This window comes from Amblyomma americanum, chromosome 8 (genome assembly GCF_052857255.1).
Source record: "Amblyomma americanum isolate KBUSLIRL-KWMA chromosome 8, ASM5285725v1, whole genome shotgun sequence".
Classification (NCBI taxonomy): Eukaryota; Metazoa; Arthropoda; class Arachnida; order Ixodida; family Ixodidae; genus Amblyomma; species Amblyomma americanum.
In genome coordinates this window covers 161,140,718-161,161,255 of record NC_135504.1, presented here as the reverse complement: position 1 = coordinate 161,161,255, position 20,538 = coordinate 161,140,718, and positions in this window count along the sequence as shown.

Genomic DNA, 20,538 nt, shown 5'->3' with positions numbered 1-20,538 from the left:
GAAACGCACGTGCCCCTTAAGTGAATATTAAGAGTTTTCCATAATTATTCTTAGGTAATTAATTAAGTGGGATATGAAAAGTTCTCTGAGGAGTGGCACACGACGGAAAAAATACGTCGTTGGTTTCACCTAGCTACACCACTACACATCTTTAACCCTCTTTTAATGTAATGTGAAGCACCCTTTTCGATAGAATAGACGGTGTGATTAAAGCGGGATTGAGGTTTTATCGCAAGTGAACAACAGCGGGTGTGATAACTTGTACATAAACTGCGTGTAGAGACAGGAGACGAGAAAGAAAAGTGGTATAGCTTATATTTTAAAAAGCAAAAAACAGAAACCGCATCTACCTTCTGAAGCCGCGAAGCTAGCGTGGCTAGCTTTTCTATGGTTTTAACTTGTTTTTGTCATTTTACTGCGCTTTCGAGTGCTTTGCACCTATCGCTCTTGCGTACCTTTTTGCTTATAAACATCGCCAAAAGCATCGGAAGTTGTTACCAGTCGCTAGGGCACTTGTTTCTCTTTGCTTTTTCTTTGCTACCTCAAACACGGGTTCGCAGGCCCCATGATCATTCCTGAGGCCGACCTGTCTACCTTGCTGTGCATTAAACGTACATGACTTTTCGCTCTCTCAGCGAATCGTTGTATTCATAAACTGTGCTGCTTGGACGTGTGTTATCCTCCTTTGTTTGCCTTATGTGTCAAATAGGAAGTACTCGAAGAACACATATTGTGCATGTATTTTCAGTTATGGTTCCACATTTTGTATTTTGATAGCAGCACTTTTATCCCATCTTGAACCAAAGCGGCTACAGCACTCGAGCGCAAACATTACGCTAGTATTTGGAGCCTTGTTTGGCGAAACCGATGACCAAAAGTTTCGAGCACCGAACATGAGTCTGGTTCTTCATTCTTGCTTGGTGGTGGTTGTTGCTATGAAAGGGGGGATACTGGCCCGACGTATGTTGGCCCCTTGGGCATCACTCTTGGGGACCAGGCGGGGGGGATTTGGGATGTTAGGAAGGGAGGGGGGTGGTGGGGGCGCCGTCTCTGTCCGGAGGGTCACCAATGGCACGGCACGTAATCCAGGCACGTAATCCAGGGGCGCGGCGGTACATGGTCCTCGGCATTCCAGGGCAGCGGATCCACCACAGCAGCAGCGGCAGCCACAACAGGGAAGGGGAGGATGAACGGCGCGCGTCGGGGGCTTGCGGGAAGCAAGCGGCAATGGCCCCGGACCAGCCGAAAGGCTGGCCAGAGGCGGGCGAGGACTGCAGGGCAGCCGGGGCTGGCTGCAGAAAGCCACCACGTGGCGGCCGGTGGGAACCGCGATGAACTGCTGCAGTTTGGCAGCGCGGCGGAGTAGCCAAGATGCCGCCGCTTCCGGCGGGGCGTAGGAGCTGTTTCTACAACCGGGGTGTCAGTCGGCTGGTGCACAAGGACCGGCGGTCGTGTCCAGGATCGCCGGATGCAGGCCTGAGCGTACCGCTGGGGGTTGCATCAGGATGGCAGCAGGGCAAAAACTCTTGAGACCGCCGTGGAAAGCGGCGCGTCGGGGCCCCGCGCGCACCGGGGCGGAGGGCAGCAGGAAAGCCACGCTCTCGTCCAGGACAGCACAGCGGGCGTCGAGGTGGTGGACGAGCCGCCGCCATCGTAGTCAGCTGTTCCGGCTGGTGGGGGGTTGCAGGAACATGGGCCGTCGCCGCTGCAGCTGACGAAGGCGGCCCGAAGAGGCTCTCCCGGCGGGCGAGGGTTACCCGGACGCCGCGTAAGAAGGCCTACGAGGAGTAGGGGTGAGGGGCGCCTACGTGGGCGACGGGTCGGCGGGGCGGCCTAGTAGCTGGAGTAGGGCGCGCGGTGCTCCTGGCGATCGTCCAAAGGGCGGGCAGGAGGGTGCACCGGGCGCGGCTGTGGCGAGACGGCTTCGTCGACAAGCAAGAACACGTCTCGGGAGGAGAGGCGGGCAACATCCACTCCCCTCAGAGGTCCAGACAGAACTTGCTTTACCTCACAATTTTCTTGTTTTCTTGCTTTCCGTGGTAAAAGCAAGTCCTTGACCATTTCTGAAAAATTTGTTCACGACATCCTGCGTGCATCCTTTGTTTTCAACAAAAACGAAGTAATCGTCCACGTATCTGTGTGCTTTTAGTACACAGCTCAAGGATGGCCAAGGGCTTGCTTTCACCACGGAGAGCGTTAACCAAGGTAGGATACAATTTTTGGATGTGGAGCTGAGACTTGAGCCCGGAGATGTTTGCTGGCTCTATTCGCCTCGTTTCGTCGAGCCCCTACTCAGCTTTCAGTCTGGGCACTCTAAGCTGGTAAAGGATTGCATCGCCCTGTCTTGTGTTGGCGTCACCCTCATCAAGTCGTGTGTCCATATCATTGAGGAAGGTGTGCAAGGCCAGATTCCCAGGCTTAAGGACGCTGGCTTTCCTGAGGCAACTACCGGAAGGTTATGCGAAAGGCTGATGGCCAAAATCAAATTGGACCATAAGCGTGTCCTCAGGAAGATGATGTCTCGAACGCCGGAAGATTGCTGTCATTCCTTACGTCCACGCATTATTACACCTTCTGAAGAAAGTGGGGTGAAAATTTCTAGTTGATGTTGTATTTTCGTCTCGCAGAAAATTAAGCAACATTTGCCGAGCTGTTCAGCGGAAGCGAGAGTCCCTGCTAGGAAGGAATATTGGTGGTGGTTGTACCACAGCACACGTAGAGGAGGGTTTAGTGAGTCGAAGGTGTAGTATACAAGATCTTCCTTTCATGCGGTGGATGGTATGTTGGCCAGACTGGGCGATATCTTAACGAACGGCTGAGGGAGCATCACAATTATTTGAACAAGGCAGCCGGTTCGAATTTGGCGCTGCACTGCAGGCAACCTAAGCACACGTGCGCCCTAATGCTTCATCAGACATCCATCATCTTCAAACATGAAGATCGGATAGTAAGGGAACTAGTATAGGCATAACTTATTGACAAGGGGGGTGCAGCATTCATTAGCAAGCCCTCATTATCACGGGCTAACCCCGAAACCACTTTTTTGGAGCATGCATTTGCAGAAAGGTAGATTTAAGATGTTCAGTGATGACGCAGTGTTTCTTGAATATTTTTTGTTCTGTTTAGTGTTTGGCGGGAATAGTATATGTACACATGTGCGTAATAAATCACCAGTTGAAAGTCAGCGCTCGTGTCGTCGTGTTTCTTCCGTCCTCGTGTTTTTCCGGGTTGTTTTACCACTGTTTGTTGTAATCAACTGGCTCAGCTTTCCGTACTTCTAATTTAAATTATGCTCCTGCAGTCTTTCGTTTGTGCAGTGGCCTGTTTGCCCAGCATATTCTTTGACGCGGGACCGAGGAATATAATAAATGACTCCTGAGATTGTCCTCTTCATATCTTTGCTGTAGGTGCGCCTAAGGGTCAATTTCATTTTGTAAAATTTAAGGCGCAGATAAAAGCACGTCAAAGTAAAGTTGGAAGTACAGCACAGTTGTGTGTGTTTGTATTCTGTCCTCGTCTGCACGCGCTGCGATTGGATGATGGCTGACAAAACCCAACTAACTCAGAAGCACACCGTGCTCAATAAACCTCTGTTTCTGGTGCCTGCCATATGATTGTGTCGGATCCTAAATTTTAGCTATTTTAAAAAGGACTCGTCTGAATACACTTCATCACAACTCCTCCCCAAGCCGTATCTAAGGCGATGCAACTGTTCCTGCCTAGTAATTATGACCATATAAAGAGAAGCATACATATTCCTTTGCCTCGGTATTCACGTGTGGTAGCGTGGTTTCAGCAGAAACTCATTCTCTGGGATTTTAGTGTTGCATGCAAACACTCACCACCCTGACGTTTTGGTGAGCGCCCAACTCGGGGTTATGGTCCACACTCTTGGCTGTCGGAGTCCAAGAAGGGAGGAAAAGGGCTGCCATGGCAATCCCGATGAAAGTCATTGTTGTTTCAGTGCATGGGACAAAACATTCCATAAGGTTTATAGAGGGCTTGCTCCTATATATTTCTCTTTCTTTCCGCTTCGTCTAGTCGAATGTTTTTGTGAAATCCGTATGTCGGAATCCAGCTGCTTTCTCCACCATAAGACCTACCACCTTCTCTATCCGCAAACCTATACCAAATTAGGTGCACTTGTTTCCGGCTGGCATCGTAGTCCGGACTACCTTCGCGGGCCAGCCGTCGGATGTAGTCCTCTGGTTTCATCCACGGTACAGCCGACAAGCGGCGACGGCGCACCTGTTTGATACCACTACTCAACTGTCGGCGACCGCCTGCAGATCAAGTCACCAACGGCATCATCAGCCTAATTGCGCGCAGTGCAGGAAAAAGCTTCACCCATATCTCTCCAAATTGCGTTTTCAGAAATTGCAGCGCCGCGACATCCCCTGGTGGATTCGCGCCAAGTATGATGGGTGAACGGAGCGATCGACTTCCGCGTCGACTGCTGTCAAACGTATTGCCTTAATGCGCCGCTTCTTTCTAGCGGTGCGCTTCTCTCTGGGTCGGGTTTATTTGGTGATGCTTCCCAGCAAAAAGGTAACAGTGGACTGTTGTGAATGTTAGTTGCTTGCTTGTCTGCTAACTTGAGTAAATTTTTTGCAGTATGCCTACTGCTTTTTTGACGTACGACATGTCCGCGAAGAACTGTGGTGGTCAAAAGTGCTGCGTGCCCCGCTGCAGCAAAAACGCTGTAAATAGCTTCCATGTTTCCTTCCGCGGATTCCCTTACGACAAGTTTAAGCAATACCGGGGTCGCAGTGTTTGTCGACAAGACTCGCAAGGATGATTTACCCTGTGGCAGCCTTCAATCAAAACAGCACAAAACATCTCGTGCTCATTTTAATCCTAGTCGGTTCAAGGAATACATGGACCGTCTCCCCACGATCTTTCCGCACGTGGTGAATGCGGCACGGGCACCTGTTGCGATTTCGGCTAAGTATATTACTCACAGTAGACATTCGTGTGTTCAGAGTCCTTCGGTATGCTTGCCAGGCGCTGGAAAACGACATGAAAGTATCTGATGTCTCTGATGTAACCAATACTTGATTCTAATTTGCCTTATCTAGAAGTATGTTCAGCGACCGCTGGCATTGGTTAAAACAGCCTGATTTGTTGTCCACAAGTGAAGCAACGACTGCTACCGGCCGCCTCAAGCACTGCTCGACAAACACGGTCACACCTGCGCTTACCGTTTACTGACTTAATTACTGCTTACTTGTACCGCTCATTTCATAAGCACCCACAGCTATGCAAACCATAATTAATTTCGGATCATCGTGCCCAAAACTATATTTGATGACCACTTGCAGTGTCTAAACCTTGTTGATTTGTTCCCTGACCCACGCTGCTCTATTCCAGCCTTATAAGGTTACAGCGATCACTGAGCACAGAAAAAGCTGAAAATTAACTCGAGTTTGATAAGTGGATATATTTTGTGGTAATTTATTCCATGCGGCAACGATACTAGGAAAACACTCGAAGAAATCAAGGCGGGATATGATCTCGGGATTGTTGAACGCGTGAGCACACCTGCCTGAGAAAAATAAGATGGACAAGAAGTAAACATCGCTGCATGGGCCAATTTTGGTATGGTACATGCGATACAACCCTTTAAATTTAATGTGAAACCGCCGTGTACTTAATAAATCTGAATGTCAAAGTAGCATTAATACCTATGATCCTCTCTTTGTAGTTGTAACTAGTGCTTACAAACCGCGAGACCAAGTTCTTCGCCCGTTCCAGTTAGACAATCAAATGGGATCCAGGTTCTGCGGGCATAAACCGAAATTGGCTTTATTTTCGAGACTTCGAGCGCCTGTTTTATTTTCGGCGCAACCTTCGACAGTCTGTGGTTTAAAAAAATTTAACATGAAGTGACCCCAGCCTGCTGAATACAGAGGGTGATGACAGCGGTCAAGACTGAAGTCTTCATCGCCTTGTGATTCCTTTACGGGTGCAGATAAAGCTATTTCATCATCATGTAATAGCCTTTTATTACTAGATGTTCTGTTTACTTTAGGTATGAAGAAATATAGAAGCTTAAAAATTTTTATGTTGTTACTTCTTCAAGGAGAACTATATTTGGGTAGAATCCGGTCGCAGTCGCAAAGCTCCGGCGCGTAAGCGATAAGAGGTGGCACCTAGTGCCATTCAGACTTGTTCCATTTCATATACGAGTCGCGGAACGATTTTAATCACTCAGAATACTTGCAAGGTAAGAGGAAAAGTTTATACTTGTGCAAACAACACGTTGATCTGCGTAAAGCCTAATTATGAAAGACACATTATTGATAACGTCATTAATGTGGATCACCAACGAAAAAAGATTCTTCGCTGGTCCGGAAAGGATCTATGGGGTACACCAGAGGCCAAGGGGATACCATCAGATTGACAAAAATTATTATAAGCTTTTGTATGCGTTCTTCTATGTAATCACGAATTAATTCTATAAATAAAGTTGTTTTCGTTTACGAGTTGGCCTTTCACAGTTAGGGAACATGGACTGCTATATTCCCGCTCGCTCTCTACTCGATTTTATTTGCGCACTTATTCCCCTTGTTGTATTCATCTTGTTGTATTCCTAGAAAACAACTTATGGAGAAAAAACATGCCGAGAGCGAAATGAAGGATTTCGTAAAATTGACAAATACACAGCCGACCTCTTTCAACGGCTGTCACACATGCAGAATATGTGATGAACATATTATAAACCCTCAGAAAGCTTATGGAATTTTATCTCATAGTTTTGGCAGCCGATAACTGCCATTTGTGCAATCTTGATGACGTTATGTAAACCTCACACTGCGCTCACTGCTTATAAAGTATGCATTAATACACGTAACCATATAATATGTCACTTGAAAATAGCAGAAAATCAATAACAATTTAGAACAGACAAAAAATGAACGTAGAGCGAACCACGCATGACAGGACAAAATGAAAAACGAACTATAGGCAAGTAATCGAGCCCCCAACATCTCCTGGTGGAAGAAAAAGGCATTTTTGCATCATAATGCATTCAGAAATAGCAAACGGGTCTTTTAATCCATGATGTTTTTAATTTATTCGAAAACTTTGAAAGTATTATATCTCATTGTTCACTGTTGTATAACATTGACCGCATGCAGCAGCTAAGAGTGCTGACAGCGACTTCGAACTTCGTAGTTTAAAACAGAGGCGAGCGACAGTTTCCCAAGTTGTTTTGTCGGCGCCTACACTGAGTTGTCCGAGTGGCTTTCAAACATACGCTAGACGTACTACACAGGGGCGGTTTCGCGAAGTGTTCGCCTGGAGCCGTTTGTGGTTGTTACAAGTGTTCTTTATTCCCGCGAAGATAGTCACAGACAGAAGCGAAAAGCAACTCCCCAGTGTAAAGTTCCTGTGCATGCTGTAAGCTTCACATCACAGTGACAAGTGCGAGTGTAGTGGAAGTGATTGCGGTGGAAACAAGTGATTTTTATTCAGTCTTCGATATCACGTGCAAGTATAATTACATTTGAAAAGCTCACTGGTCACGGCTTGTTTTCCGAATTGTGAAATGAACTTTCGAGCTGCATAGCTAGTCGAACTCCTTCCTTTGGTTGTAGTGATCACGAGCGCACGACGTACCTGTGACGCTGCTACGTATCCCTCTCAGATATTGAACGGGGTTCGCGTGTGTAATCGCTTTGAGACCTGCCGTGAATGCGACGTGACCTTTTTCAGAACCTTACTTTGCGCACGCGAAACGATCTCCCCTGCACGGCCGCTTAGGTGTCTTCTCCCATGATTACAGAAGGGTCGCCACCATACTGCGGCACTGCGCTGCATAAATTGCATTTTGCGATTCTAGTCATTGTAATTTCAAGGCGCCAGCCTCCCCCCCACAGACACACACGCATGAGAAAAGAGAACGAGACTGAGCGGGAATGATCAACTACCAACTTTCCCAGAAGTTCTCTTATGCGATTATGGGTGGCCGGGTTACGATGGTGTACCAGTGGAACTGTGTAAACTCTGTGAAAACATCGGTTTGCATGGCACTTGTCACATCAGAAGCGTCTTTTTTGTATTTCCTGCCTTCTATGAGGGCCTCTAAAAGAAATGTTTGTGTGACAAATTGAATTAAATTAAATTCCCCTGCATGTGATCATGGGCTGAGCCAAAGTAATATTGTTCAGTTTGTGTTGTGGCATGTCATCACCAGATCAGGAACTGTATGTACGAAAAAAAAGTATTGCCCCAACTCATTCACGGCTGTTTCACAACGCACGAGTTTGTAATAAGTGCCGAACAGTGCATCTCTTTTCATTAGCATTTCATTGAGGCTAAGCCAAAAAAGTAGACCGCAGCACAAGCTTACGCTTCTCAAAGCAAGCAGCCCATATACAATTGTGCCATATTATAATGGACGTTTTGGGTCTGGATCAAAACTGTACATAGTCCTAGTTTTGTAATAGCACATCGTGATTAAAGGGAAAGAAAAACATTTTTAGTAAACTGGTGGGATATTCAAACATTACTTTTCCTTAGCAGCAAGCAGTAAAGTTAGAATTTAGACAAATGCTTGGCAACATCTTTGTTGCCATGGCAATCGGTAAAATGCAAGCAATACTGAAGTGCAGCAGGGGCAATGAAAATGTGCTCACTGACCTGTTCTCCTTCAGATTAGTAGCTGCAGAAACCGATGCCGTAAATGATGAGCCGCCTAGCTCCTACTTGGAACACCCTTCCGTTTCATAGCTTGCACCTGAAATATTTCATTTATGGCAATTGAGCGCAACAACTGTTAAGACAATTTGGCCTAATAAAATGTGTATTCAGCACTCACCACACCAAACGATACAATAACGTGTCCAACCATAACGTGTCCATTAAGAATTTACCTGATAATCTATTCCAAGCTCTTTAAGAGCAGATTTACACAACATTTGCGTTTTGGCTATCTTCCACATTATGCACACACAATCCATGTATGTCTAAGTTCATGCTAGACAGCCATTACGAGTTCAGAGCTCATATGGGACAGTATTTCCTTTATGCTTGTGTCCTTTCCTTTGTCAAGGTAAGCAACGCAGAGACTTCCATAATGTGATTCGATGAAAATGCTATATGTCTCTGCTTATGCGTGTGACTTTTGTGCGGATATGTGTTTCATTTTATCCTTATCCTCATCTGAAATGACCAGCAGATCTAGAATTCAAAGCTTTCTAAAGGAGTGCCTCCTTCTCCTCTGTAAGGAGACTAAATTACACATACAGTTCTGTCGTCTTGAAGGAGTCAGATTACAGCTGCAGTTATTTTCTCAAACTGACGGCAGTGGAACCTTTGGAAAAGCACAAACCTGTACTCAGTACTAATTTAATCATAGATTTGCTATTTCGCTTACATTAATAACACAAGTTATTTTCATGTAAGATCATGTATATGAATAACATTCTGTTGCATAAATAAACGAGACATTTGTCGACCTAATTACATACAACCATTCTAGCACGATTTAAATTCACAGAGACTACATATATGAAGCAGCAAAGAAGGCATAGCCTAGGCAAAGATATTTAGGAAACTTGGGTTAACGACAAAGTCATTTTTACGTAAGGTACACTTAAAGTGAACTGTAGCAGTTTGAAAACCAAACAGGCAATGAAACATGTTATTTTGCTTGTTGCTTTAGAGCAACACATAGCTCGTTCCCAAATTTTATATACAATAAGTGGTGTAAAACAACGCTCACTTTTACCTGCTGCTTTGTGAACCAGAATCCCTGCTGCAGTCACTCATTTTATTCTGGTTAGAAAAAAGTCTTAAACATCCCCGTAAAGCTATATCAGAGGACGTATGCATGTATGTCTCACACGCATTAAAATGCTTCATTTTTATTTCATTGTCTTTTGCGGCATCATAGCTTTCGTCCTGTGAATGTATTTTTAAGATCCTGTTAGAGATGGTAACTATATATGGTCAATGTACCTTACAAGGGTGGAAACTTGGGCGAGTCGGTAACGATGATCCATGGTATATGGGGAGCGCAAAAACGGCACAAGGGACAAAGAAAGACGGACAACACAGGCGCTAACTTCCGACTGAAAGAAACCTAGGCGACCAAGACGAACGTGGACCGTGAGGGGAACCAGGCGCATGCGCTCGGAGAGATAAAGAAAACCAGGTGAACGAGGAACAACGGACATGCACGACTCAGTTAATCTTTAAGAAGGCCAGCTCTCTTTTCGACAGGGAGACAGACGGCTTGCTGACACATTTGTCTTGCAGGGCAGCGATGCGAGCTGCTTATATAATCTCGCGAGTCAACTGCTCCCGGTGTCTGGCGACGATCGAGCACTTGTCCAGATATGGCACACAACCACATTCCTTGCAGTGTAAAGCCAGATTGCTGCCAGTAAGTGTTCTCAAATTATTATTGTGCTCGCGAAGTCTCTCATTTAAGCACCGACCAGACTGACCAACATACCGCTTGCCACAAGAGAGAGGGATGTCGTAAACAATGCCTTCAGTGCATTTCACGAATTTCTGTCTGTGCTTAATGATGCACTGCGTCTTTTGGGGACATTTATCGGTGGGCAAAGTTTTTTTGGATACCGCTATTAGTTTGTCAGGGGCAGAAAAAACGACACGAACATTAGCTTTTGTTCCAATTTTCTTGAGGTTATGGGACAGGCAATGGATGTAAGGAATAACAGCAATTTTTTCCTTCTTTCTGTCTGAGGACCCGGACGGTAGTAGACTTTCCTGGCGCTTCTTCTTCAGTATTCGTTCGGCGATAGAAACACAAATATCAGCTGGGTAGCCTGCTTCATGGAACCTTGCGATTTGTTCGTGAAAGCTCTCGCTTATGAGATTGGGGCATGACTTTTCCAGAGCGTTGTTCAAGCATAAATTAATAATTACTCTTTTAACAAGTTTTGAATGGGCAGCAGTGTAGGGAAGTAAAGGTTTGTTGGCTCGAGGTGAATAGCTCCAACACACGTGGTTTTCTAGGAATTTAAACCGGATATCAAGGAAGCGAATTTCGTTGTTAGTAGGCATTTCTTTAGTCAATAGCAGCGGTGAAAAACACTCTTGTACATTAGCTAAAAAACCGGATGCAACCTGCTCTAAGCGCGATGGCGTACACTCAACCAGAAATAAGAAATCGTCAACAAAACGGAAAATCCTGACTACACGAGGGCTGGCAAGCCTCTCTTGGAGACTCCTGTCAAGATGAGCCAAATACAGGTCACTAAGTACAGGGGCCAGACAAGACCCAATGCATATTCCCTGTTTTTGAATGTGAGCATCGCCTTACTAGTTAATGAAAGTGGAGCGGAGATAAAAGTTTAGCAATTCTAAAAAACCGCTGACGGACAGACCGGATTCATTCTGAAATGACACCGCGCCAAAATGATGGATGGAATCCTCAACTATTGTAAGCAGGTTGTGAAGGGGCAATGAGTAATACAAATCTTTCACGTCAATTGAGAAACCAAGGAGGCTCTTGTCAGAAAGCGATTTCACAGCACATAACACTTCGTCTGAACTACGTACTAGAAATGGGTCATTAATCGTCAACAAGTTTAGTTTTTCTTTTAGAAACACAGCGATTGACTTTTGCCAAGTGTCCTGTTCCGATATGATTACCCTTGAGGGTACGCCAGTTTTATGCGTTTTTGCGCTAAAGAACACTTCTAGGAAGAGGCGCTTACTGTATTCAATGCTACTGGCTACTATTTCGAGATTGAACTTGAGGCACAGTTTTTTGGCTTGCGCCTTAAGTTTGGGATGTGAAACATTTCTTCCACGTTTAAACACTTCTGATACGGCATGATTGGCTTTTCCGTTGAATACATCGTGGGGAAAGACTGCAAAACCGCCCTCTTTGTCAGAGGGGATGACGCAAAGAGATCGTTCAGCTAGGTAGGACACGACACGATCAACACTGACTTTTGAAGGGCGAGGCTTGCAGTACAATAGGACGTCGACGCCGTCGGAGGTACACCGGCCACAGTCCTCTTTGTCGGCTAAACGAGATACACGTCGCGCCATGGAAAGCAACTCATTTCCCGACGGTGTATTCAATGGAAAAGCCAATCATGCCGTATCAGAGGTGTTTAAACGTGGAATAAATGTTTCACTTCCCAAACTTAAGGCGCAAGCCAAAAAACTGTGCCTCAAGCTCAATCTCGAAAGAGTAGCCAATAGCATTGAAAATAGTAAGCGCCTCTTCCAAGAAGTGTTCTTTAGCGCAAAAACGCATAAAACTGGCTTACCCTTAAGGGTTATCATATCAGAACAGGACACTTTGCAAAAGTCAATCGCTGTGTTTCTAAAAGAAAAACTAAACTAACTTGTTGACGATTAATGACCCATTTCTAGTACGTAGTTCAGACGAAGTGTTATGTGCTGTGAAATCGCTTTCTGACAAGAGCCTCCTTGGTTTCTCAATTGACGTGAAAGATTTGTATTACTCATTGCCCCATCACAAGCTGCTTACAATAGTTGAGGATTCCATCCATCATTTTGGCGCGGTGTTATTTCAGAATGAATCCGGTCTGTCCGTCAGCGGTTTTTTAGAATTGCTAAACTTTTATTTCCGCTCCACTTTCATTAACTGGCAAGGCGATGCTCACATTCAAAAACAGGGAATATGCATTGGGTCTTGTCTGGCCCCTGTACTTAGTGACCTGTATTTGGCTCATCTTGACAGGAGTCCCCAAGAGAGGCTTACCAGCCCTCATGTAGTCAGGATTTTCCGTTTTGTTGACGATTTCCTTTTTCTGGTTGAGTGTACGCCATCGCGCTTAGAGCAGGTTGCATTCTGTATTTTAGCTAATGTACAAGAGTTTTTCACCGCTGCTATTGACTAACGAAATGCCTACCAACAACGAAATTCGCTTCCTTGATATCCGGTTTAAAATCTAGAAAACCACGTGTGTTGGAGCTATTCACCTCGAGCCAACAAACCTTTACTTCCCTACACTTCTGCCCATTCAAAATTTGTTAAAAGAGTAATTATTAATTTATGCTTGAACAACGCTCTGGAAAAGTCATGTCCCCACTCATAAGCGAGAGCTTTCACGAACAAATCGCAAGGTTCCATGAAACAGGCTACCCAGGTGATATTTGTGTTTCTGTCGCCGAACGAATACTGAAGAAGGAGCGCCAGGAAAGTCTACTACCGTCCGGGCCCTCAGAAAGAAGGAAGGAGAAAATTGCTGTTATTCCTTACATCCATTGCCTGTCCCATAACCTCAACAAAATTGGAACAAAAGCTTATGTTCGTGTCGTTTTTTCTGCCCCTGACAAACTAATAGCGCTATCCAAAAAACTTTGCCCGCCGATAAACGTCCCCAAAAGACGCAGTGCACCATTAAGCACAGACAGAAATTCGTGAAATGCACTGAAGGCATTGTTTACGACATCCCTCTCTCTTGTGGCAAGCGGTATGTTGGTCAGTCTTGTCGGTGCTTAAATGAGAGACTTCGCGAGCACAATAATAATTTGAGAACACTTACTGGCAGCAATCTGGCTTTACACTGCAAGGAATGTGGTTGTGTGCCATATCTGGACAAGTGCTCGATCGTCGCCAGACACCGGGAGCAGTTGACTCGCGAGATTATAGAAGCAGCTCGCATCGCTGCCCTGCAAGACAAATGTGTCAGCAAGCCGTCTATCTCCCTGTCGAAAAGAGAGCTGGCCTTCTTAAAGATTAACTGAGTCGTGCATGTCCGTTGTGCCTCGTTCACCTGGTTTTCTTTATCTCTCCGAGCGCATGCGCCTGGTTCCCCTCACGGTCCACGTTCGTCTTGGTCGCCTAGGTTTCTTTCAGTCGGAAGTTAGCGCCTGTGTTGTCCGTCTTTCTTTGTCCCTTGTGCCGTTTTTGCGCTCCCCATATACCATGGATCAATGTACCTTGTTGCCCTGAATATGCGAAGTATTATTTTCTATCCTCAACCGGTCAACACCTTGTGAACTCTCCAAACTGGTTCTGGTATTTACTGTTCCTGTAGTCCATTTTACCAAGTTCCACATCTTATACTGTTTATACTGTGGATGGAACGTATGGCATTTTACTAAATACTAAGCAACCATTGTGTTTTGCATTCACATGCGCACTTTTACAATTCTATGGAGTTGCACAGACATGCCAGCTTGTTCAGCTTGTGCTCACTGCTGTATTCCAGCTTGTGCAATGTTTCGTTGCAGTATCAGCTCAGGAATGACTGCTGAAATAAAAGTGGCCTCCCGCTGTTACTGTTCAAAAAATAAACAGAGCCATGCATTTCAGCACAGTGATGCATGGCTTGGCCCCATTAATTGTAGCCACACTGTGCTATTCCTATTTTGGCTGCTGTATTGGACCAAAAAACCTGACATAAAGAAATCATTATTGTTGCATGGTCACTCTTCTATGAAATGCAGAACTACATCAGTTGCAACTCATCTTATACTTTCCAAATTATTGGGAGCGTCCTAACTTTCTCGCGCATTTGGATTCGTACTTGACCGCAGTGTGATACAGTATGGTTCATTTTTCATGAATGAATAATGCTGGCACACTCTCTTTATATAGATTAATAGATACCTGCCTTTTGCAATAACAGCTAGGTGGGGAGACAGAAAGCAGGCGTGTTTACAATACAGTGAGAACTACTGTAATTGGATTAATGAAAATGCAGCAAAATAAAGACAATTAAATATACGTACTAAATGTGTAGTGCGTTAGAATAACTGAGTTCACGTGTACTTCATCCTAGCTGTTGAAAAATCAATGTGGATTTCTCGGTTGCAATTACAAACCCTTGAATGTGCTGCTAACCTAGTTCTAGTCCACATACTTAATACCGAGAATTTGCGACAGGAATCGCGTCGTCATTCTGAAATCGTTATCGCATGTTTCGGGATAGCGTAAATTTCAATGGCGGCATTCCTCGGATATTAGCGAACTAACATCCTTCACCGGTGTGAGAACGGTTGCACAAAGGGCACGGCCGCTCTGCAAATATGCAAGCTAATCCGTCTGTCTACTTGGTGCAGCTAATCGGCGTCCTGCTTGTGTTTCCACCACTGAGCGACTCACCTGTGACGCCAGCTACGACCGTCGACTCAAAGATATTGGGCCACCACGCATGCTACGTGCCGCCTGCAGTTTCTCATGACCAAGGAATTCAACGCGGCCTTCCTTGAACTTTTACATCGATTGCCAATGTTCATTTCAGCGACCCACTGCCGCCGCTGCGAGCTTCTGTGGTTAATATAAAGCACGGACATCGCGCCCCGTGAGCCAAAGGGAGCGGCAGCTCTGAAACTATGAGCGCTAATACGTTTGTCTACTTGGTGCAGGCAAGCAAACGTTACGGAAAATGCATACCCTTGTTTGATAGTGTTGCTGTGCCCTCGGCTTTCGTGCCCGTTGCTTTATGTATTCATCATCATCATCATCATCATCATCATCAGCCTTACTACACCCACTGCAGGGCAAAGGCCTCTCCCATGTCTCTCCAATTAATCCTGTCCTTGGCCAGCTGCATCCACCCTTTGCCTGCAAACTTCTTAATCTCATCCGCCCTCCTAACCTTCTGCCGGCCCCTGCTACGCTTACTTTCTCTTGGAATCCACTCCGTTACCCTTAAGAACCAGCGGTTATCTTGCCTTCGCATTACATGCCCTGCCCAAGCCCATTTCTTTCTCTTGATTTCGTCTAGGATGTCATTAACCCGTGTTTGTTCCCTCACCCACTCTGCCCGCTTCCGGTCTCTTAACGTTACACCTATCATTTTTCTTTCCATGGCTCTCTGCGTGGTCCTTAATTTAAGCTGAACTCTTTTCGTTAGCCTCCACGTTTCTGCCCCGTAGGTGAGTAACGGTAAGATAAAGCGGTTTTACACTTTCCTCTTGAGGGAAATTGGTAAACTGCCACTCATGATCTTCGAGAATTTGCCATATGCACTCCACCCCATTCTTATCCTTCTAGTTATCTCCCTCTCATGATCCGGATGAGCTGTCACTACCTGCCCTAAGTAGACGTATTCCGGCACAACTTCTAGGCTCTCGCTGCCAATTGTGAACTATTCTTCCCTTGCTAAGCTGTTGAACATTACCTTGGTTTTCTGCATGTTAATTTTTAGACCCATCGATCTACTCTGCCTGTCTAACTCATTGATCATGATTTGCAGTTCACCTCCTGAGCGACTCAGCAAGGTAATGTCATCAGCGAATCGCAGATTATTTAGGTATTCTCCATTTATTCTTATTCCAAACTCTTCCCAATTCAGGCCTCGGAATACCTCCTGTAAACATGTGGTGAACCGCATTGGTGAGATCGTGTCTCCTTGCCTGACGCCCTTCCTTATTGGAATTTTATTGCTGACTTTATGGAGGACTATAGTAGCTGTGCAGTTGCTATATATATCTTCCAGTATTTTGACATAAGGCTCTTCAACCCCCTGATTACGCAATGCCTGTATGACTGCTGAGGTTTCCACTGAGTCGTATGCTTTCTCGTAATCAATGAAAGCTATATATAGAGGTTGGTTATGTTCTGCGCATTTCTCTATCACCTAATTGATAGTGTGAATATGATCTATTGTGGAATATCCTTTACGAAAGCCTGCCTGATCATTTAGTTGATTAAAGCCTAACGTTGCCCTGACTCTATTAGCGATTACCTTAGTAAATAGTTTGTAGGCAACGAATAGTAAGCTGATCGGCCTGTACTTTTTAAAGTCCTTGGCGTCTCCCTTCTTATGAATTAAGATAATGTTTGCATTCTTCCGAGCTTCTGGTACAGTCGAGGTCATAAGGCATTGCGTATACAGGGTGGCTAGTTTTACTAGCACGATGTCCCCTCCATCCTTCAACAAATCTGCTGTTACCCGATCCTCCCCAGCTGCTTTTCCCCTTTTCATTGCTTCTACGGCTTTCTTTACGTCATCTTTCGTTACCGGCGGGATGACGAATTGCTGTGCACTGCTGTCTTTCTCATTAACGCTCTTATTACATTGGCTACTGTACAGGTCTGTGTAGAACTCTTCGGCTACGTTAAGTATCTTATCCATATTGCTAATGACATCACCCTGCTTGTCTCCTAATGCATACATCTGGTTTTTACCTATGCCTAGTTTCCTCTTCACTGCTTTTAGGCTACCCCCATTTTTTAGAGCATGCTCGATTCTCTCCATATTAAACTTCCTTATGTTGGCTACCTTGCGCTTATTTATTAACTTTGATAGCTCTGTTAGTTCTATAGTGTCGGTAGGGTTAGACGCCCCATGCTTTGGCGCTTCTTAATCAGATCTTTCGTCACCTGAGATAGCTTTCCGGTATCCTGTCGAACTTACCGCCGTCTTCTTCTGCGCACTTCGTAATTATTGATGTCAGATTATCGTGCACTGTATGAACATTAAGATCGTCTTCCTCAGTTAAAGCCGAATATCTGTTTTCCAGCGCTATCCTAAACTCCTGTGCTTTCCCTCTAACGGCTAACTCGTTAATGGTCTTCCTCTTCACTAGCTTATTCCGTTCCTTCAAGCCTAAGCTAGTTAGAGACCTTACCATTCTGTGGTCGCTACAACGAACCTTTCCGAGGACAGCCACATCCCTAATGATGCCAGGTTTAGCGCATAGTATGAAGTCGATTTTATTTTTACTTTCACCATTGGGGCTCTTCCAGGTCCACTTCCTGTTTTCTCGTTTGCGGAAGAAGGTATTCATGATCCGTAAATTATTTCTGTCCGCGAATTGAACTAATAACTCTTCCCTGCTATTTCTTGAGCCTATCTCATATTCACCTACTGCGCGGTCGTCAGCCTGTTTCTTGCCCACGTTCGCAGTCAAGTCGCCCATCAGTACAGTGTACTGTGATTTTCCTTTATTCATTGCCGATTCTACGTCCTCATAGAAACTTTTAACGGTCTGGTCATCATGGCTGGATGTGGGTGCGTAGGCCTGCACCACTTTCAGCTTGTACCTCCTATTCAGCCTAATTACAATAGCTGCTGCCCTCTCGTTAATACTATAGAGCTCCTCTACGTTGCCAGCTATACCCTTATTGATGAGGAATCCCACACCTAGTTTTCGTCTATCCTCTAATCCGCGATATCACAATATGTGCCCGTTCTTTAGTACTGTATACGCCTCACCTGTCCTCCTAACTTCGCTAAGCCCTATCACATCCCATTTAATTCCCGCTAGTTCCTCGAACAGCACTGCTAGGCTAGCCTCACTAGATAAAGTTCTAGCGTTAAACGTTGCCAGGTTCAGATCCCAATGGCGGCCTGTCCGGAGCCAGAGATTCTTAGCACCCTCCGCTGCGCCACAGGTCTGACCGCTGCCGTGGTCAGTTGCTCCGCAGCCGCTGGGGACTGAGGGCCGAGGGTTAATTGGTTTGATCATAGAAGGTTGTGGCCAAGTACTACACCAGGGTGGCCAAATCCTGCTCTGGTGAGAGGGTGCGTTGTCGGTTCCTGTCACCGAGATCAGGCCGCACTCCAGGCCTGGTTATGCAATTCCATCGACACGCGGATTTATTTTTTTTTTTGAAACCTGGTGGAGAATTGCGCGGCACCAGGATTTGAACCCCGATCCTCTTGCACGCGAGGCAGATGCTCTACCTCTACGCCATCGCTGCATCCGCTTTATGTATTATCGTTGTCTTTTGCACGATTGTAGTTGATTGTTGGGAACGTAGAGAATAAGCCGGGACCCGACATGTCACAGCTTTCTAAGCAGCTGGAGCAAATCTCAGATGACCTAAATATTATTCACAAGGATCGGCTGGTTTCTGTTGACGTCATACTAGAAATGCTTTCCTTTCTTCATGATAAGGTTCTCACTGGCGTGAAGCAAGGCGCAGCCGTACAGGAATCAGTAGCGTACCTTCAAAAGAAAATTGATGACATGCAGAACTCTTCGAGAAGAAATAACTCAATCGTTTATGCCGATGACCCTGAGGAAAATAACTCTCCTGAAAAATTAGTTAACGAAGAGATTTTCTGGGACACACTAAAAATTTATTGAACAGTTTGCAATAGAAAGCATACATCGTTTAGGCAAACCGGATGCTAGCAAATGCAGACCCGTAAATGAGAAGCTTCTGGATTTTTGAGACACACTTAAAATTCAAAGTATCTGTGTCAAAATATTTTTCAGCTCGAGTACGGGAACTCAGAAAGAAGATCTGGAAAGATTGTAACGAGAAAAACGATTCAGGACAAAACGTGTCCCTGATTTTTAATCAGTTACGCGTCCACAATGATCTGTACCGATGGAACCGATCATATACTCATACTTCTAACAAAAGGAATGAGGCATGCTTTGTCTCATTCGGGTACGCAGATCGGCAACGAAAAAAACCACGCAGCCGAAACACGATCGCTACGTCCTTGCACTCAAATCAGCTTCAAAATTAGCATTTGCCAACATGGGCGTTCGTAGTAAGGGAGTAATTACTCATTGGCATCCACCCAAGCGCAGCCATACGGCTACAAAGGAAAGGTATGCAGCTATCACAGAAACTTCGCAGTTAAAGAAAAATTCGTCCTGGTCCGGGGTTCGAACCCGGGACCACCGCTTCACCGGAGCAGCCGCTTGACCAACACTGATCCCACTTCGAGTTATTGATCCATTCGCCCTCGCCCTACCATACGCGTGCTGTCACGGTTAGCTCAATTGGTAGAACGACTTCCCCGGTAAAGCGGTGGTCCCGGGTTCGAAGCCCGGACCAGGACGAATTTTTCTTTAACTGCGAAGTTTGTGTGAAAGCTGTATAGCTTTCCTTTGTAGTCGTATAGCGGCGCTTGGGTGGATACCAATGAGTAATTACTCCCATATTACAAATCTACTACACATTAGGAAATTTCAATAAACATTTGATGAACGTTTGTAGCCCAGTGAACAAAACTGCGCTTGATTCACTCTTCCTCTCCGTCAGCCCTGACTTGATTGTAATCACAGAAACATGGCAATATAAAAGACTTCGACGTAACTCTCCCGAACTGTGCGATAGTACGAACAGACAGGTTAACACTTGGCGGGGGCACTGCTGTTCTGATAAAAAAGTAAGCTCCATTCGTGGTTCCTCCTGAACTAAAAAATGTTGAAGCAGTTTTTTTGTAAACTGTATTCGTGGCGACCAGTCTTTATCGCCTGCGTTTATTGCAGCTCATCTTCAAACGTCGATGTACTGCAGTCCTTACATGCCTACATGCTTAAGCACTTCTTTGGAGCCAGCTTAATATTGATGGGCGAGTTAAATCTACCTGATGTTGAGAGAGACATTAGGCAGCATCGTTCTAAATACGCGCGCGTACTATTTGATACCAGGCGAACGTTTCACCTGAGTTAAATAACAAATCAGCCAACCCTTGTACAAGGTAGCAGTTCAAACATACTTGATCTTGTTTTTCTTAGTGATCTCTTCCCTGCAGACAAAGGAAGGCTGCGGCTTCTAGATGTTATGTCAGATCACAAGACAACACTTTGAAATATACCCATTCGTGACATGCAAATGCCCTCAAGATCATTCGTAACATTTTCCAGTTTTTAGAGAGG